Raw genomic sequence first — 20,053 nt, 5'->3', positions numbered from 1 at the left:
GAGGAATTACAAATAATAGCAAGGGACTGTTCATTATTTATCAGAGGGGGGGGGGGTGGCTGGGCTGTGACTTCAACGAATATTTTTCCTTGAACCTCCCTGAGTGACTGGGGGGAAATGCATGACCCTCCCTCCAAAATGAATAACCATATTTTATTAACTTACTGTGTCCTCCTCTGCAAAAGTTACTTGGGACAATTCCAACTCTGAAACAAAAATAAGACGCTAACTTAGTCCAACCAATGTAACGAGCAAACAGCACAGAGGGAGTGAGAGTATACACCAAAACAAAAAGATAATTTCTTAAGCAAATACAAATCCTTCTTACAAATAATCACATCATCACACTAGGAGCCCTATTTTAACGATCTCAGCGCACAGTCTGAAGGCATGATGCAAGTGCATTTAGGGTGTGTCCAAATCCATTTTTGCTTGTTTAATGGTAGAAAAAATGGTCACAGCACCAGGCGCATGGTTCAAAGGGGTTGTCCTTGGTCTCTTAATTAATCATGGGTGTGTTTTGGGCGTAACATTTAAAAGTCAGGTGTGCTTGCACCTTGGCGGATTGCTAAGTGAAAGCACATGATCTATAATGAGTACACTGGCCCCTGCTGCTCCTGGACCCTCCCATGGCCCCAGACCACCAGTTTAACATCCTGTTCATTCATTTGTTGCAAATTTCTTTTCGTTTGTTTTTTTGAAAAGGTTTATTTTTTTAATTACAGCTTTGATTTCTTTAAAGTCATCTTGTTCAATCATGGAGTAACAGGTCAAATCAGCAGGGTTTTAATTGCTGAAAGTATTGAAACCTGATCATAGTAATCTCAAAAATGTCAAAGAATATTTGTTAAATACTGTTCAGAAATTAAATTATTAATTTTAATCATGTAAAAAATCATCAGCACAGATATCAGGACTTGATCAGTTCTCCAAGGTGCTGATCCTGTTGCTGGAAGCAGCAAGAAGCTGTGCAGATTTATTTCCTTCTTTAGTTTAATCATTGTTTTCACCTCATTTACTTCCTCATGTGTTCCTCATGTCATCATGTACTGATGCAGCAGGAAAGTCGATCTGTGTCTGATCCACTGTTGAAACCTGTTTGCTTGGTCTTGATAAACACTCTAAACCTGACGGGTCTGTTTAATTATTTGACCGAATCGTTGCAATACTTGTAGGTATTAAGACAATTTGAATGTATGAAAGAAATATTTGTAAAAAAAAACAAACAAAAAAAAAAACACTATTTGTGCTTAGCCGAATAACGTATTTGTACTCAGGCACACCCCTAGTATCCACGTTTTTTCAAATTAAATATGTTAACGCGTTATGTCGAATATGAACATAATTTCTAGGAGACAGAGTTGGCTCAACATGTAGAAGAACAATATCAAACAACATCTACATTTTTGAAGACAGAATGAACATTTGAGAATAAGCAAGTAGGAAGTTGTTGAACATTCTCAGAAACATGATCAGTTGTGTATCATCAGCATAGAGGTGAAAAATAGCATGTTTATAGATAATATCTGCAGATTAAACAAAAAAAAGAAAGAAAGTGGAACAAACTGGAACCTTGCAGAACATGTTAACCTGCACAGTACAGAATCCAGATCCAAATCCAAACATCATCATGTGTTTGCTGTCTCTGAGTGTAGAGTAGGTTTGGTCCAGATCCCTGCTGTCTGCATCCAGGCTCTAGAAGATGTTGTCTCCACACATGGAGACTGAACGGTTCTCATAGCTTACAGATAACTGAAAATAAAACAGGAATGACATCAAACCTAATATAGCAGTAACCACGGTAACAGCCCAGATATTGTGTTCTTAGACAATTGTTTGCTGATATTTTAGTGATAACAATTTGACAGGCCAGAGTTTAGTAACAGTAATTATGATTTTATTTAATTGTACTGTTGTGCACAGTAGTGAAATAGTTGCAGACATGAGATTGTTTATTCCTAACTGGAAAAATAAAATGTCTGCCAACAGTAAGAGTTAACATGAGACATACAGAGTTAAAGGAAGTCACCTCCATGTTTCTGCTGTCTGAGGTTCCTCTGGTGTTCAAACTATAGTTCCTACTTGTCTTCAATTTGTAGAGGAGCAGCAGAACAGCAGCCAACAGCACAACAGTCACAGGAACACATACAACCAGAGGCAAGACGTAGCCTGGGCGAGGGAGATGGGAGTTGGCTGGAAAGGAAGAGAGAGAGAGACATGTAGTAGTTCGAAAGACTGGGATCTTTTGTCTTGTATTAGAAGCTTAAGGTTCCCTGTGGAGTTTTTGACCTCAAGTAGCTTGTTTTTACATGTGGTTCTACATTGTGCACACGTGGTTGACATGATACACAATCCTGCCAGTGGTTTCACATCATCCCACTTATCTACAGGATGCAGGAACCTGCCCAGAAACACAGCAATGTACCAACAAAAGCTGGAGAGAAGAAGACTGCAAGCAATTCAAGATTTAAAATACTTAATAGAATCAGCTTTACAAATATTCATGATTGAGGAAACATGTTCAACACTTATGTTGGACCTAAAGGATACACTCAGCATGTTTTGGTGAGTAACACTGAATATAAATATAAACTTGTTTACAAGGAAACTACACAGGAAACCTTTATCAAAAATGAGATCTTCCTGTTGAAAAAACATCTCAGACTTTGGTCTGAATGTTTCCTGACTTGTCATGTGCTGACATCACATGTTAATAATTATCTTAGATCATTAGAAACGTAGGATGTGTTTAAACATTAGACATGAAGATAACAAGGAAATTTATTGTAAAATTGAACGTGAAATGTTTTCTTCTAGGTGCTGAACTGTCTTATGTGCTGAAACACATGTTGGACCCTCTTGTTATTCTTATTAGACAACGTTGTTATGCTGAATTTGACTGTTTTAAGAGGACGTTTTGTTGCAGAGAGACAGTGATGGACAGATGGACAGACATGAACTGTCCTGTACCTGTAAACTGCTCTGTGGTTTCAGGGAAAGATGTGAAGCTTCCTGAACTGGAGATTAAACTCTGTGTTGTTGTTGGTGTGGAGGCTGATGGGACTGATGTTGGAAAAGGTCGGGTTGGTTTTGAAGTTGCTGAAGCTGTGAACAATGAAAACACATTGAAACAATCAGATACCTAATCAATAATGCAGAGAAATGAGATGCTGCTCTAGACAGAAAGATCATATTGACAGCATCCATCACATACACAAGAAAAATGCAGCATTAAATATGTTAATGAAGTAAATGATTAAGATTTGTTCTATCAATCACAAAAGTTTTTTTATTAGATTTTCACAAATGTCTGAAAAAGTTTTTAAAAATCATACAAACTGATTGTTGTAAATTTAAAAAAACTAACATTATAAAGGCAACACATTTTACATCAGATTACTTTGTGACTCTACAAATGAGTTTCATCTTTAGAAACAAGTTTAAGCACAAATTAAAACCCAAAAATCTGATATAACCTAAATCTAGTAAAACAGATTAAACACAGTTAAAAGCCAGAGAATAAACGTGAGTCTTCAGGTGCATCTTAAAAGCATCAACAGACTCAGCCTGTCTAATGGCCTCTGGCAGGCTATTCCAGAGCCACTACAGGAAAAGTCCTGTCCCCAGCCAACATGCCACGGTGGGAGGATCTGAGCGGTCTAGTGGTACTGTAAGGGGTGAGAAGTTCTGACATATAAGTAGGGGCGAGACCATGGAGAGATTTATAGACAATTAGAATAAGAGAGGTGATTGAGGTTCTGGGTAATAGCAGTGGTATGAGGTGGGAGGGCAAAGAATATGATCTCTGTCTTGTCCTCATTTAATTGAAGGAAGTTATGAACCAACCAGTCTTTAATGTCTTGGAGACAGTTTTGTAATTTAGTTGCATCAGCCTGATTTTGGGAACTAAGGGGAGGTAGATTTGAGAATCATTTGCGTAACAGTGCAAAGAGATGTTATGAGTTTGGATGATTCTTCCTAATGGGAGCATGTAAAGGCAGAAAAGCAGAGGACCAAAAACTGAACCCTGCAGAACCCCACATGAAATATTTGCAGATGTGGAGGATGAGCTGCCGATGGAAACAGTGAATTGTCTGTTTGAAATATAAGAGTTGAAGCAATAAAGGGCGGATCCAGAGACGCCGACTCAGAGTTGCAAGCAATCCAGTAGAATTGTGTGGTCAACAGTGTCAAAAGCTGCAAGAGATCTAGAAGAATTAAGATTTAGCAGCATCCGCAGCACAGAGGACATCATTAGAAACTTTTATTAAAAAAGAAAGCTTAGAAATTGGCCTTAAATTGTTTGTAATGGCCGGCTCAAGACCAGGCTTCTTAAGGAGTGGCTGAACTATGGCATGTTTAAAACAAGATGGGACTGTGTTTTATGGGTAGAGAACTATTAAAAACCTCCAGTATGCGAGGACCAACTGCTGCAAATGACTATTTTGGGAGCTTTGTTGGAATTATATCAAGCTGACAGCTAGTGGGCTGCAAGTTAAAATATTCCTAAAGATTACAGCAACACCACCACCGCGACCAGAAAGTCTTGGCTGATGGAGATATGTATAACCAGTGGGCGTGGCTTCTATTAGTGGAATGATGTCTGTATTTAGCTACGTTTCCGTGACTAAAAATATATCCAGCTTATTGGAGGAGATAACGTCTTGACATACAACTGATTTATTTGATAGTTACCTCACATTCAGTAGGGCAACTCTGGTTGGGGTTTGAAGAGGTACACTGATTGGTTTAATACTGATTAGATTTTAAGAAATGACACCTCTTCTCTCTGGGCTGTCAAAAAAATAAGTTGGGCACAAGGGGGAGCCAGTGGCACAGACTGGTGGTGAAGGTGGTAAAGGAGAAGATAGTGGGGGCAAAGAGAAACAATTAATCATAATGTTTTCCTGCGACTGCCTGTTGCTAATCCTGACATGGATTTTAAGTGTCATTTGATGGTCCGAGTCCAGTAGAAAGTGTACCGCTTTAAGTGTTGGAACAATTGTGGTAGGGACCAGGACCAGGGGAGCATCAATGACTGACGGACCGCTCAGCACTTGACCGGTGGGTGGGCACGTTGTGGTGACATGATGGGCAGGTGGACATGGGAGCACAAGGATGGTTGATGTTGTATACCAGGTAGGCAGAAAGCATACGTCTGCCAACATTGTTCAGATGGAGACCATCTGCTCCAAAATGATGTCCAGGTTCCCAGGAGAGACTGAAATTGTCAATGAAGTGCATGTTGTTGGAGTCGCATGCAGACGAGAGCTGGGTGTTGAGGCTGAGCAGTCGACTGAAACGCCCCACTCCATGGCCGAAAGAGGGGGTTAGTCCTGATATGTAGATACTGCTACAGGACTGTTTAAGGACATTGAAGAGATGGGTGAAGTCTCGTTTTAACAGTTCAGACTGCTGTTTTTTAGTGTCAGTCGTACCCATATGTATGACAATTTTGTCGACTTCAGAGAGGGATTTTATTATGTCAGGGACTTTATCAGTTATGTCCTGCACTGTTACACCAGGGAAAAAGAAAGTGTGAGCTGCTTTGACTCTCAAATTTCTAACGATTGAGTCACTAATAATGAGCATTGATGGAGGAGTCAGCACCGGCTGATGGAGACTCTGGGAGCTGACAGCAGCTCCGCGGGTCACTGGTGTGACCGGCCTGGTGTGTGGTGGTGTTGAGATGGAGCCCGCTGTGGCACTGGTGTAAAGAGCACTAGGGAGCGGCTGGCCCTGGTGAGAGAAGAGTGCTCCGGTATAGCTGGTGGTGGGATCGGAGGTCACAGAGAACAGTGGGACCCACCGGACGGCAGGGAAGAAGGAGGAAAAGGCTGGGATTTGGCAGCCAGACGGAAATCATACAGGTTGAGGATGTTGTGGGAGCCAAGTTACGTTTATGTATGTTTAGTTCAGTAAATAAGTGGAGGCTACATTTTGTTAAACAATTCATGTAAATTGAAATTACGTATAAGTTATTGAATAAGTTAATTAATAGTAATTTGTGAAAGTTCAGCTAATAATTATTTGATTTAATTGATGTTGATGTAAGCGTGATATTTTGTAAAGGCAACATTATTTAAGCTTTCTGTTAAAATAGTGAAGTAGGCCACACGGTTTTCTTACCGTAGTACAGTTTGCTGATTAGGAGAACTTGGCTTTGAATACTCCGGTAACAAGATACTACAAACTGTGGAATAAATACTTGTTTTATCATTTTTTTCATCCGAGTCCTGTGGGAGTTTTTCCTCCTCAAGCTAACGTACGCGAGTTAGGCCAAGGCCCTCGTTGAGCTTCAACCAGCCACAGATGTCATATTTGTTCTCCAGCTGGAAGTTATGATGAGGAGGAGCATGAGAGGAGCGCCTCCCTTTCATGCTGCGAGCACAAACCAAGGACCAGGGCTCATGATGGGATGGAGTGGAGCTGACCAGGGCTTTAGGCTTAGCCCTGAGCCGTGTCCAGGAATCATCAGGGATGGTGACCAGAGGAGGAATATCAGCAACAGTACAGCAAGCGGTGACATCAGGCTCTGGAGGAGGGAAAGTTTCAGCGGCCTCAACAGCAGGGCAGGGAGCAGCGGCCTCAGGCACAGGTTTTGTCGAGTTGTGCAGGACCGAAGATGGTGGCGTCCATAAACTTCTTGGCTTCCTGGATCTGGTACAGTGTAGATATTCTTCCCTCCAGCTCTGTAATCTTATCGGCCAGGCGGGCAAAGCTGACACAGCCAGATGGGGAGGTGAGTGGATGTGGCAGGCGGGGAACAGAAATAAGAAAGGGGACCAGTACAGGGCTAAAAGTGCATGGAGGTTTAGCAACTAGTTGTGGATGGTAGCAGCCGCTGACAGGGAGATCACAGGGACTTACATGCAGGGGCTCTGACCCGGAGCCCACGGCACTGATATGGTATTAGCAGAGGTGATCCACAGGTAGGACATCAAGCAGCAAGCAGTAAAACTTACCTACACGGGTCCAACAAGTGGACCCACTGCAGAGATTAGGCTTCAGTTTGCAGACTGTAGCTCGTCTTGAACCAGTATCTGTAGTCCCCATTGCGATAGTTAGCTACCAAAGCTAAAAACAAGCCGGTTGTGTTAGCCTAGACAGGCTGTCTGAACCGGGAAGCGTAAAACTAAAAATCCAAGTGCCTGATGACTAAAAACTTTCACCTTGATTAAAATATATAGGTAAAACAGCCAGGATCTAAAAGTGTAGCATAAAAATGTGGCTTAAAAACTGGATAAAAATTTCAATCTATGACAGAGCTACTGACAGCACACAGAACGCCAACGCATGCGTACATATGTACATATGTAAATAACGGGCAATGAGAAGATGCTGATATTGTATGACTAAGATACGTTTACTATGTGCCGACAAATTAGTTTAACACAATTCACATGTCATAGCATTATTAGACAACTTTATGCTGAATTCGACTGTTTTAAGAGGACGTTTTGTTGCAGAGAGACAGTGATGGACAGACAGACAGACATGAACTGTCCCGTACCTGTAAACTGCTCTGTGGTTTCAGGGAAAGATGATGAAGGTGTGAAGCTTCCTGAACTGGAGATTAAACTCTGTGTTGTTGTTGGTGTGGAGGCTGATGGGACTGATGTTGGAAAAGGTCGGGTTGGTTTTGAAGTTGCTGAAGCTGTGAACAATGAAAACACATTGAAACAATCAGATACCTAATCAATAATGCAGAGAAATGAGATGCTGCTCTAGACAGAAAGATCATATTGACAGCATCCATCACATACACAAGAAAAATGCAGCATTAAATATGTTAATGAAGTAAATGATTAAGATTTGTTCTATCAATCACAAAAAAGTTTTTTTATTAGATTTTCACAAATGTCTGAAAAAGTTTTTAAAAATCTTACAAACTGATTGTTGTAAATTTAAAAACTAACATAAAGGCAACACATTTTACATCAGATTACTTTGTGACTCTACAAATGAGTTTCATCTTTAGAAACAAGTTTAAGCACAAATTAAAACCCAAAAATCTGATATAACCTAAATCTAATAAAACAGATTAAACACAGTTAAAAGCCAGAGAATAAACGTGAGTCTTCAGGTGCATCTTAAAAGCATCAACAGACTCAGCCTGTCTAATGGCCTCTGGCAGGCTATTCCAGAGCCACTACAGGAAAAGTCCTGTCCCCAGCCAACATGCCACGGTGGGAGGATCTGAGGGGTCTAGTGGTACTGTAAGGGGTGAGAAGTTCTGACATATAAGTAGGGGCGAGACCATGGAGAGATTTATAGACAATTAGAAGAATTTTGAAGTTTATCCTGTAATGAACAGGAAGACAGTGTAAAGGTGCAAGGATAGGGGTGATGTGGTCTCGTTTCCTTGACATCGGGCAGCAGCGTTTTGGTTAAGTTGTAAACGGGAAATGGAAGCTTGAGAGATGCCTAGGTAGAGGGAATTACAGTAGTCCAGCCTGGATGATATAAGTGCATGAATAACTCTTTCTAGGTCAAAGGGTGAGAGGAAATGCCTAATTTTGGATATGGTTGTGAGTTGGAAGAAGCTAGACCTGACAACAGAATTTACCTGTTTGTTGAAATTTAGGTCACTGTCAAGTATAACACCCAGGTTCTTTGCAAGTGGTCTGATGTAAGAGAGGTGATTGAGGTTCTGGGTAATAGCAGTGGTATGATGTGGGGGGGCAAAGAGTATGATCTCTGTCTTGTCATTTAATTGAAGGAAGTTATGAACCAACCAGTCTTTAATGTCTTGGAGACAGTTTTGTAATTTAGTTGCATCAGCCTGATTTTGGGAACTAAGGGGAGGTAGATTTGAGAATCATTTGCGTAACAGTGCAAAGAGATGTTATGAGTTTGGATGATTCCTCCTAATGGGAGCATGTAAAGGCAGAAAAGCAGAGGACCAAAAACTGAACCCTGCAGAGTCCCACATGAAATATTTGCAGGTGTGGAGGATGAGCTGCCGATGGAAACAGTGATCCAGACTCAGAGTTGCAAGCAGTCCAGGAGAATTGTGTGGTCAACAGTGTCAAAAGCTGCAAGAGATCTAGAAGAGTTAAGATTTAGCGGCATCCACAGCACAGAGGACATCATTAGAAACTTCAGATAAAAAAGAAAGCTTAGAATTTGGCCTTAAATTGTTTGTAATGGCCGGCTCAAGACCAAGCTTCTTAAGGAGTGGCTGAACTATGGCATGTTTAAAACGAGGTGGGACTGTGTTTGTGGGTAGAGAACTATTAAAAACCTTCAATATGCGAGGACCAACTGCTACAAATGACTATTTTAGGAGCTTTGTTGGAATTATATCAAGCTGACAGCTAGTGGGCTGCAAGTTAAAATATTCCTAAAGATTACAGCAACACCACCACCGCAACCAGAAAGTCTTGGCTGAAGGAGATATGTATAACCAGTGGGCGTGGCTTCTATCAGTGGAATGATATCTGTATTTAGCCACATTTCCATGATGAAAAACATATCCAGCTTATTGGAGGAGATAACATCTTGACATACAACTGATTTATTTGATAGTTACCTCACATTCAGTAGGGCAACTCTGGTTGGGGTTTGAAGAGGTACATAGATTGGTTTAATACTGATTAGATTTTCAGAAATGACACCTCTTCTCTCTGGGCTGTCAAAAAAATAAGTTGGGCACAAGGGGGAGCCAGTGGCACAGACTGGTGGTGAAGGTGGTAAAGGAGAAGATAGTGGGGGCAAAGAGAAACAATTAATCATAATGTTTTCCTGCGACTGCCTGTTGCTAATCCTGACATGGATTTTAAGTGTCATTTGATGGTCCGAGTCCAGTAGAAAGTGTACCGCTTTAAGTGTTGGAAAAATTGTGGTAGGGACCAGGACCAGGGGAGCATCAATGACTGACGGACCGCTCAGCACTTGACCGGTGGGTGGGCACGTTGTGGTGACATGATGGGCAGGTGGACATGGGAGCACAAGGATGGTTGATGTTGTATACCAGGTAGGCAGAAAGCATACGTGTGCCAGCATTGTTCAGATGGAGACCATCTGCTCCAAAATGATGTCCAAGTTTCCAGAAGAGACTGAAATTGTCAATGAAGTGCATGCTGTTGGAGTCGCATGCAGACGAGAGCTGGGTGTTGAGGCTGAGCAGTCGACTGAAACGCCCCACTCCATGGCCGAAAGAGGGGGTTAGTCCTGATATATAGACACTGCTACAGGACTGTTTAAGGACATTGAAGAGATGGGTGAAGTCTCGTTTTAACAGTTCAGACTGCTGTTTTTTAGTGTCAGTCGTACCCATATGTATGACAATTTTGTCGACTTCAGAGAGGGATTTTATTATGTCAGGGACTTTATCAGTTATGTCCTGCACTGTTACACCAGGGAAAAAGAAAGTGTGAGCTTTGTTGACTCTCAAATTTCTAACGATTGAGTCACCAATAATGAGCATTGATGGAGGAGTCAGCACCGGGCTTTGAATACTCCGGTAACAAGATACTACAAACTGTGGAATAAATACTTGTTTTATCATTTTTTTCATCGTAGTCTCGTGGAAGTTTTTCCTCCTCAAGCTAACATACACGAGTTAGGCCAAGGCCCTCGTCGAGCGTCAACCAGTCACAGATGTCATATTTGTTCTCCAGCTGGAAGTTATGATGAGGAGGAGCATGAGAGGAGCGCCTCCCTTTCATGCTGCGAGCACAAACCAGGGACCAGGGCTCATGATGGGATGGAGTGGAGCTGACCAGGACTTTAGGCTTAGCCCTGAGCCGTGTCCAGGAATCATCAGGGATGGTGACCAGAGGAGGATTATCAGCAACAGTACAGCAAGCGGTGACATCAGGCTCTGGAGGAGGGAAAGCTTCAGCGGCCTCAACAGCAGGGCAGGGAGCAGCGGCCTCAGGCACAGGTTGTGTCGAGTTGTGCAGGACCGAAGATGGTGGCGTCCATAAACTTCTTGGCTTCCTGGATCAGGTACAGTGTAGATATTCTTCCCTCCAGCTCTGTAATCTTATCGGCCAGGCGGGCGAAGCTGACACAGCCAGATGGGGAGGTGAGTGGATGTGGCAGCCGGGGAACAGAAATAAGAAAGGGGACCAGTACAGGGCTAAAAGTGCATGGAGGTTTAGCAACTAGTTGTGGATGGTAGCAGCCGCTGACAGGGAGATCACAGGGACTTACATGCAGGGGCTCTGACCCGGAGCCCACAGCACTGATATAGTATTAGCAGAGGTGATCCACAGGTAGGACATCAAGCAGCAAGCAGCAAAACTTACCTACACGGGTCCAACAAGTGGACCCACTGCAGAGATTAGGCTTCAGTTTGCAGACTGTAGCTTGTCTTGAACCAGTATCTGTAGTCCCCATTGCGATAGTTAGCTACCAAAGCTAAAAACAAGCCGGTTGTGTTAGCCTAGACAGGCTGTCTGAACCGGGAAGCGTAAAACTAAAAATCCAAGTGCCTGATGACTAAAAACTTTCACCTTGATTAAAATATATAGGTAAAACAGCCAGGATCTAAAAGTGTAGCATAAAAATGTGGCTTAAAAACTGGATAAAAATTTCAATTTATGACAGAGCTACTGACAGCACACAGAACGCCAACGCATGCGTACATATGTACATATGTAAATAACGGGCAATGAGAAGATGCTGACATTGTATGGCTAAGATACGTTTACTATGTGCCGACAAATTAGTTTAACACAATTCACATGTCATAGTATTATTAGACAACATTATGCTGAATTCAACTGTTTTAAGAGGACGTTTTGTTGCAGAGAGACAGTGATGGACAGATGGACAGACATGAACTGTCCCGTACCTGTAAACTGCTCTGTGGTTTCAGGGAAAGATGATGAAGGTGTGAAGCTTCCTGAACTGGAGATTAAACTCTGTGTTGTTGTTGGTGTGGAGGTTGATGGGACTGATGTTGGAGAAGCTTGGAGAGTCTGGGTTGGTTTTGAAGTTGTTGGAGCTGTGAACAATGAAAACGCATTGAAACAATCAGATACCTAATCAATAATGCAGAGGAATGAGATGCTGCTCTAGACAGAAAGATATAATAAATATGTTATCGGGAGCACCAGGACTTTTTCCGGTGGCCTGGCCTGCTATAAGGCCTGGCAGGCCTGCTGCAGATTTATTTATTTTTAACCCTGAACGCAACACTGCCCTACCCCCTGTGATGCCTGGGACAACAGTCTGTTTGAGCAGTGCGTATGTGTTGTGGAACCTCTTGCTTTTCATTTTGGCGTCCATGTTAACAGATTAGAGCAGCCACAGAGCCCATGTGAGTCACATCTCACGTGGGGCTGCTGCAGCGCATCAGCTAGAGATTCAGGGTCTTGCCTATTTTTTCAGCGTGACCCACACGGTCAGCCATATTGACATCATATCAGCAACTTTATACCTTAAACTATGATTTTATATCTATATATATATGTCTATATCCGTAGCATATGTCACAGACATGAAGTGTAACCACTGCGGGTCAGCTTGTGCGGTGCAGCAGGGGAAGAGAGCCTCTCTGGCGGGGAACTCCAGCACAGAGAGTCGGTGACACACGGAGCTTCTTTTCTTGACGCCTGCTCACTCTCTGTGATATTAGTTCAAACTGGGGCTCCTGTTGTTTCACCTGCTTGAAGAAATTGGTGTTTTTACTTTCCTTATTTGTCAGTTTCCCTCCTGACAGTTTGGAGGTTTGTTTGTCTGAGTGTGTTTGGCTCGTTTGGGGAACTTGGTGTTGTCTGGAAGGGTTTTCTTCACTTGGAGTGGTGACAGCAGGGTTTAACTGGTGGAATGATTCATATTCATATAATCAATATAAAAAAACCCTGTTCTTAGGGGGGAGTGTATGTTACTGACACAGAAGTATCCCCAACAAGACCCCACCATGCCCATTAGAAAGAAAGCTGCTTTCACCTCACATATTATTTATTTTAACAACTAAGCACACACTTCTTAACCTTTTACCGTCTAAACTAAATATAACTAAAATTTATAATGAAATGATATGAAATATGCTATTATTGATGGCCATTATCAAAGCCAAACTCTATGAATAAAGAGAACTGGCAGCAGAAGCGCTGCAGCAGCAACGCTGTCTGTGTGAACACTGCAAGCGTGCGAGACGCAGCAGTACAGCGACGCACATGCACTGCTGAGCTTCAAGCAGGCTGTGTGTCCCAGGTGTGACAATTCTTTTGAATTAGCCTGTTATTTCTATACTGTTTTTGGATTTCATGTCGAATTTGGTTTAGCTTCAGTTTAATTTTCAGTAGTTTGTTTTTATTAGTTTTGTTTTTATCACAGATTGTTGGAGAGTCACAAGATGGTTCCATCCATTATCATGTCAACCATAGGGGACACATTGTGTATCTACAGACAGGGTCTCATACACAACATATTGAGAGAGCCTGGCGTTCTTATAAGGAGAACATCTACCGCTTCAGGGGGAACCGAACGGCCACAGCTCTTAAGATGAACCTCAGATTCATCGAGTGGAACCACTGGTTGGCCAAAAACATGATGGAGTGGTTGGGCGCCTTTTTAAAAACATCAGTGTTATTTAAGGTGTAAAAGTAACACAACACAACAACACTGTTCTCATGTCAGAAACCTTGTATGAATTTAATTTCTTTGTTAATGTATTGTCTCAAAATATAAAAAGTGACATTTAATTTGTTGAGTGGTGTGAAGACATTATTATCAGGCCTCATTAAGGAAGCAAGGACTTTTAAAATGGGCAATTGGTAACTTGATTCTTGATTATGAAGTTGTATTTGTCGATAACTAGCAATTTATGGTGGCTACAATTTTTTTTAAAAACGGATATATAGGAAATTTGTTACAAGATTGGACTGAAATTATACAGAAATTGGTGAGAATGTAAATGGTTGAAAAACGTACTTCAATTTACTGGCCTGCAGAAATTAGACAGAAACTACTTGGAAATTAAGCTGCACCAATTCACTTCAATGTAGGGGTCCACTCAGTAGAAATTAGACAGAAACTAGTTGGAAGTTAAACTAGTATGATCCACAGAAGTTAGGCAGAAATTACTTGGAAATTAGGCTGCAGCAACTCACTTCAATTTAGGGGTTTGCTCAGTAGAAATTAGACAGAAAATACTTGGAAATTAAGATGCAACAACTCACTTGAAATGAAATTTGAGGTAAATGCTGGGGTAATTTAGGGGCAATTTCAACAAAATTTCAAATAAGTTACTTGCTTATCATATCTACTTACCATGAAATGGGAGGTAAATTTTGGAGTAGTTTCAAAGAAATTTCAAAGAAGGTACTTACTAATTACCACTTAATTACCATGAAATTTGCGGAGCCATAAAATGAAGTGTTACCCGTTAGTTTGTCATTCGCATGCAATAAAATTCACCACAATGCAGGAAATCAAGCCTTTGTAACTAAAATCTTCCTAGTGGGGAACCCACAGACCCCCCACTTAAAAAGTGGCATGACTGGGGCTGTATTTTACACTATGTTTCCCAGCCTGAATGATTTTCCCAGTCCAGCCCTGTATGTTAATTAAGTAAATGATTAAGATTTGTTTTATTTATTACAAAAAAGTATTGTTATTTGAGTTTTGATTACAGACGAGTAAGAAAATAACATCCACAGGTTGGTTTTCTGACATTAAACATAAAAGCACAAATGTCTCAAAAGGTTTTTAAAAATCGTACAAACTGATTGTTGTAAGTTTAAAAACTAACATTATAAAGGCAACACAATGTTTCCATCCTGCAGTGCTGTTGGAAAGATGAACAGTGAATACTGATGATCAATACTTTGTGTATTGTAGACTTACTGTAAACAGACTGCAGATTAATGAGGGCTAATCCATCAGTTCACAGAGAAGCAGAGATGATACAGAGGCAGCCATTAGCAAAGTTTTCACTGACTGTACAGCAGTTGCTGTTGTTCTACTTGTAGCTGCAGTTGTAGTCACAGTGTCTCTGTGTAACGTCTGTTTTTCAATGTTTTTCTTTCATACTTTCTAATATCAAACACATTAATGAGAAACAAATATTCATGATGGATGGTTCATATGTTTTGATAAATTACAAGATTAGATTATAGAGATGTTGTAATTAGTAACAGAATATTTTAGAGAACGACAGGAAAACTAATTAACATGACAGCAACATAAAAACTTGTGTGATACAAATCTGACATTTGTTAAAATGAACACAATGAATGTCCAGAAGCAGTTTGTGCTGCAGCTTTACAGACACAGTCAGGTAATCAGTCCTCACCTGATAAGAAGCAGAAGAACAGAACATGGCGGATATTCATTCTGAGTTTGATCCTGATGCAGAAAATCATCAAACTGTCAGAGAACTGCCTCTATATGTCTGTCTGATCAATCAGGAAGCTGAAGATGATTTAAGTTAACACTCCTTCCTCTCTCTCTCTCTCTCTCTCTCTCACTACACCAGCTAAACAAGTCACCATATATATATATACACCAATATTCCACCATTAATCAGTGATGATGTTTTGTTGAGAGAACTGTTGAGGCACAGGAAGATAATTTCCCCCGACAGGAAACTGCCATCAGGCTGTAAACCTCCGCTGCTGAAACATATTGTTTCACACAGACGGCAGGTTCTCATGATCCTTAATAAAAAGGATGAGGCGGCTGCCGGTGTGGCTGGTCAGCATGGCTGCAGGTGGAAGCTACGGCTTCACCGTCAAACTTTCTCCAGCTGTTGGGTGTTCGGTTGAAGAGTGTAGTCTAGCTGTGGGTAAGATTCTTGGGTATGAAAGTATTAAATCTGCATCCAGAATGAACAGTGCTGTTGTGATTTTTCTGGACAGCACAGACAAAGTAAATCAGCTGCTTGAGAGTGGAGTCATAATTAAAGATACTTTCCCCCGAGTCCTCACTAGTAACTCCTGCTAAAAAGACCATTATTTCCAATGTGCCCTCTTTCCTGAGAAGTGAGCTTTTGGGGAAAGAGCTGGCGAGACATGGACAGTTAATGTCTCTGATAAAAATGATTCCCATCAGCTGTAAGTCTTCTCATCTTAAACATGTCTTTTAGGAGACTAGTTTTCATGGTCCTCAAAAAGAGAATGAGATGTGCTACTTAGCAATAAAGATATTTTAATAGAGTATTTCAACATGCTCCCCATATCTTACAATATACATGGAGTGAGTAGTGGTGTAATATGAAATGATTCTGTAGTGGGAGCATTATTTGATAGAAAATATTGGTCTATCGATATACACTACCCCTGATATCTTAAATAAAGATGTTAAAATATACTCGCCATATTTTTACAGTACACTTACCCCTGTTTATAATCAAAAAACGACCGATTTGTGCAACAGTAGTATTTTTTGTCAAGGCAGCATAAATCCTCCGCAGTAGAGCTGCCGCCTGCTGGGGCCGACAGTGGAGCCTCTCTACCGGACGAACCACAGGGAAACACACAGGATTCACAGCAGGAAAACAGAGATGACAGTGAACAGGAGAGCGAAGTCATGGAAAGTCTTAACAGCAGGGTGAGCAGGAAATGCAATGGACAAATCTCACCTGCCAACAAAAATGACAACAACTACACTTGTTACGTTACTGTAAGTGCAATAAAAACTTTGTGTGTAAAAAGCCAATAAGAGTAATTTATTAATGTTATCCATGTAAAACAGCAACACACCTGTAATTACTGCTTATCATCAAATGGTGCTGTCAACGAGAATGAAAGGGGGATATTTGAGATTATAATTTTAAGACTGTTTTGCCTCTCTGTTAATAGGAGTACGTGTGTATTTAAAGGAATGATTATAAGAGTTTATTCGGGCTACTTTCAGTTCTACATGAGAAAATGCTTTTGTGTATGAGAGATGACCTTTTGTTAATGTAACTATGTGCAGCGAGGAATCAGAGAACTGTCTTTATTGTGTTTTCTGGGTTTTTGGTTTTCTGTTTGCTGTGTTTTAACCTCCTGTGGTCCTGTGCCGCTTTTCTCTCCACACCTGCCCTTCATCAGCCTCTATTAGCCCTGCCCTGGTCACAGAGTTTCCCCAGCCAATCAGCTCCTTGCTTGGTCTCTTTCTAGTCACCTGATCCCTATTCCCTCATTAGTTCTGTCTGTATTTAAGGCCAGTTTTCAGTTTAACCTTTGTTTGATCGTTTTTGTTCTGCTTTGACTGCACAAATCTGGATTAAAGAGTTGCACTTTGCTGCCTCCTGTATTTGGGTCCATCTCTGCTACTCTTCATGACACCATCATTAAAAAAATAATTTGTATTTTATTAGATAAGTAGCTCTTCATCCAGTTAAGGGTCCAAGAATTGAAACTATAAGCAGCAAGTTTCATTAAGAGCATTTCAGGATCAAGTGATAATGATAAAAATCAAGTGGCACAGCACCCACAATCCTTTCTCGTCTATATCATTAACTCCACTGACCAGTCATCTGCATCAAAGCTGTGCTAGTGGAGTGACTCTTCTTGTAGGCATGCTGAAATTCAGGATTAAGTAAGACCCGATCAAACACAAATCATTTGCTTATTTAGCACATGAAGAATGCTGATAGAGGGTTTATTACTGTAGCATCTGTACACATGTCCTTCTTGTTTTTAGGTAAGGGAATAAATTTTGCAGCTTTCTGTGCCGGGGGGCATATATCCTCCTGTAAACTTAGATTAAAAATATGACATATGGGTAATGCAATAAGGTCAGAAACCATTCCTAAGAGTTTCCCATCAAGGTTATCTTATCCTGAGTTTTCAATACTCACACTAATGAGAAGTTTTTCTACCCTATTCACTTGAACTGTCTGAAAATCAAATTTACAATCTCTATTTTTCATAAGTTGGTCATTGATTCATTGTTTTGAAAGTTTGCTATCTGAAATTGTCATTTTATTGTTTAGTTTCTTTATCTTTCCCACATTATATTAATTGATAAATTTAGCAATATCTTGAGGTAATGAAGTAATGAAGGTGCTGTTTCTATGAAGGAGGGTGTTTTATTCCCAGATCAACCCATTATATCATTTATTTTTTGTCTCTTGCTTTTTGAGTATAGTGTTGCCAGACTTAATTGACACCAATTTCATTTTATGCATTTAGGCCATCAAGGCTTTCAGTTCTTCATCAATCCAAGAGGCTTTTCTTTTTCTAACTGTGAAATTCCCGATGGGGGCATGATTATCAACCATGTCCTTCATCATCCTTTTCATGATCTGTCAGTATTATCGCTCCAAAGCAGTAATTAATCTCAAATATATTTAGCACTGAGGTTACCAGGCTGTACTGTAAACAGGAATTACTCCAGGATATCCAAAGTCCAAGAGCGTCCTCCTCACTGGCTCGGGCAGATGGAGTAGGCCGAGGTAGTCAGAAAGCTCCTGACTGCTTACCTGTGTAGATTATCATGAGATGTTAAATTGCACATTGGATGAATTTCAAAATCTATAAAAATGTTAGAATTATAATTAAAACAAACTGGAGTGTCAAGAGCTCAAAAACATTCAGCTTCCAAACACGAAGTTCAAGACGCCAAAAGGAGATTGCAATGTTGCAGCAGCTGCTTCACATAAATCACAAGTAAGAAACGACTTTCATCAAACAGTCAAACTTCACAATAATTTAAGTATAAAAATATATAATGAAATAGAATATCAAACAGAATAGAGACGACTGATAGGACCATAACGTTAACTCTAATATGTACTGAATATACACTGTACAATGACAATAATTTAGTGTAATATCCTGAATATCATTGCAAGTCCAGTAGATATTGGTAAAGGTGGTAAGATGCAGGACAGTCCTGGGATTTTAAACAGTGTAGTGACTACTTGCCACCCTTAAGCAGCCATTGAAGAGCTGCTGCTGTGAGATTTGTAATGATGCATACTTCCAATAAATGTCCAGGTTGTAGATTGTCCATGTTTAATATTTATTATACTAGGGATGCACCGATCCGACTTTTTCAGTACCGATACCAAGTACCGATCCGGTACCAGTATTTAATAAGCTGTATGCCTCACTGGAGGAGAGCACAAGGCAACATCAGACTTGACTTAAACATTGCTTTCCTAACTTTGTTAAACAAAATGTAACAAATAAATATATAAATATAAATTTATTGAATTGTTATTTATTAAAATCAGATCAGCCCACGGTCACCGATGCCTGATCCTGCTATTTGAGTCAGTATCAGACCGATATTCGATATTGGTATCGGTGCATCTATCAGTATTTGGTATCGGTGCATCTCTATATTATACATCTCTGTACATCTCACTACTGCTGTCCAGGATTGTCCACAAAGGTATAAACACAAACTAATCAGACAAAATAAAGGCTGGGGCAAAAACTGTACGCCTCTCTCACAAATCAGTGCTTACATAGACATTTATCATGTTCTGTCCCACTCAGTATTACCTCACTCAATATAAAAACAAACAATGCACCACGCTTCTGAATTCAACACTGATTCGTCTGTATGTGTGTCAGTCAATCAATGCGTCGTTGTCAAGGCTGTTGCTATGACGTATGACCATCAGACTTGAGGCCTCAAAACGGGAGTCCACAAAACAACAGGTGACGTCATGGTAGCTACGTCCATTATTTTTTACAGTCTATGCTTGATCTATACAGCTGTCCTGATGGATATGCATAATTAATCAGCCTGTAAAAGTAATAAAAAGACCAAAGAATTGTGTTGGGGTTGAAAGGAGTGCGTTTGGTTATTAGCTATAATTTGTAATTATCAAAGATAATTATAAATTATGAAATTAAACTTTATTAACTCAGTTAATAATGCGGGGCACCACCCGGAGACCGGGACTAATAACCAACTGTAAAGGTAGTCTCATAAACAAAGTATTCACTTAAGGGGAGCTAACACCTGGGGTATCAGCACCTCTAAGTGAATGGTGAAGGTGAGAGTCCGAGCACTGGCTCCCTCAATCAGCCACTTATCATAATAATAGATGCACAATAATGACAAGAAAACTTCTCTTTAAAGCTACAAATAGTATTTATTAACTTCCACAAGAATTAACAAAGTCAACAATTGCTTCAATCAACAA

General features: G+C 40.6%; 1 protein-coding gene and 1 long non-coding RNA gene across 2 annotated transcripts in view; both read right to left on the bottom strand.

Annotated features, from left to right (window-relative positions):
* LOC122981774 overlaps positions 1 to 20,053 on the bottom strand; it is a 299,214-nt gene that overhangs the window by 254,272 nt on the left and 24,889 nt on the right. The gene's annotated exons all lie outside the window — the stretch shown is intronic.
* On the bottom strand, positions 1,734 to 3,077 carry LOC122981849. The gene is made up of 3 exons (XR_006403345.1): positions 2,971 to 3,077; positions 2,030 to 2,193; positions 1,734 to 1,752 (listed from the first exon to the last, which is right to left on the bottom strand). It is a non-coding gene; the product is annotated as an uncharacterized LOC122981849 (long non-coding RNA).

Source organism: Thunnus albacares, chromosome 5 (assembly GCF_914725855.1).
Source record: "Thunnus albacares chromosome 5, fThuAlb1.1, whole genome shotgun sequence".
Taxonomy (NCBI): domain Eukaryota; kingdom Metazoa; phylum Chordata; class Actinopteri; order Scombriformes; family Scombridae; genus Thunnus; species Thunnus albacares.
Note: the sequence above shows the minus strand (reverse complement) of the source record. Positions and strands in the feature narration are given on the sequence as shown.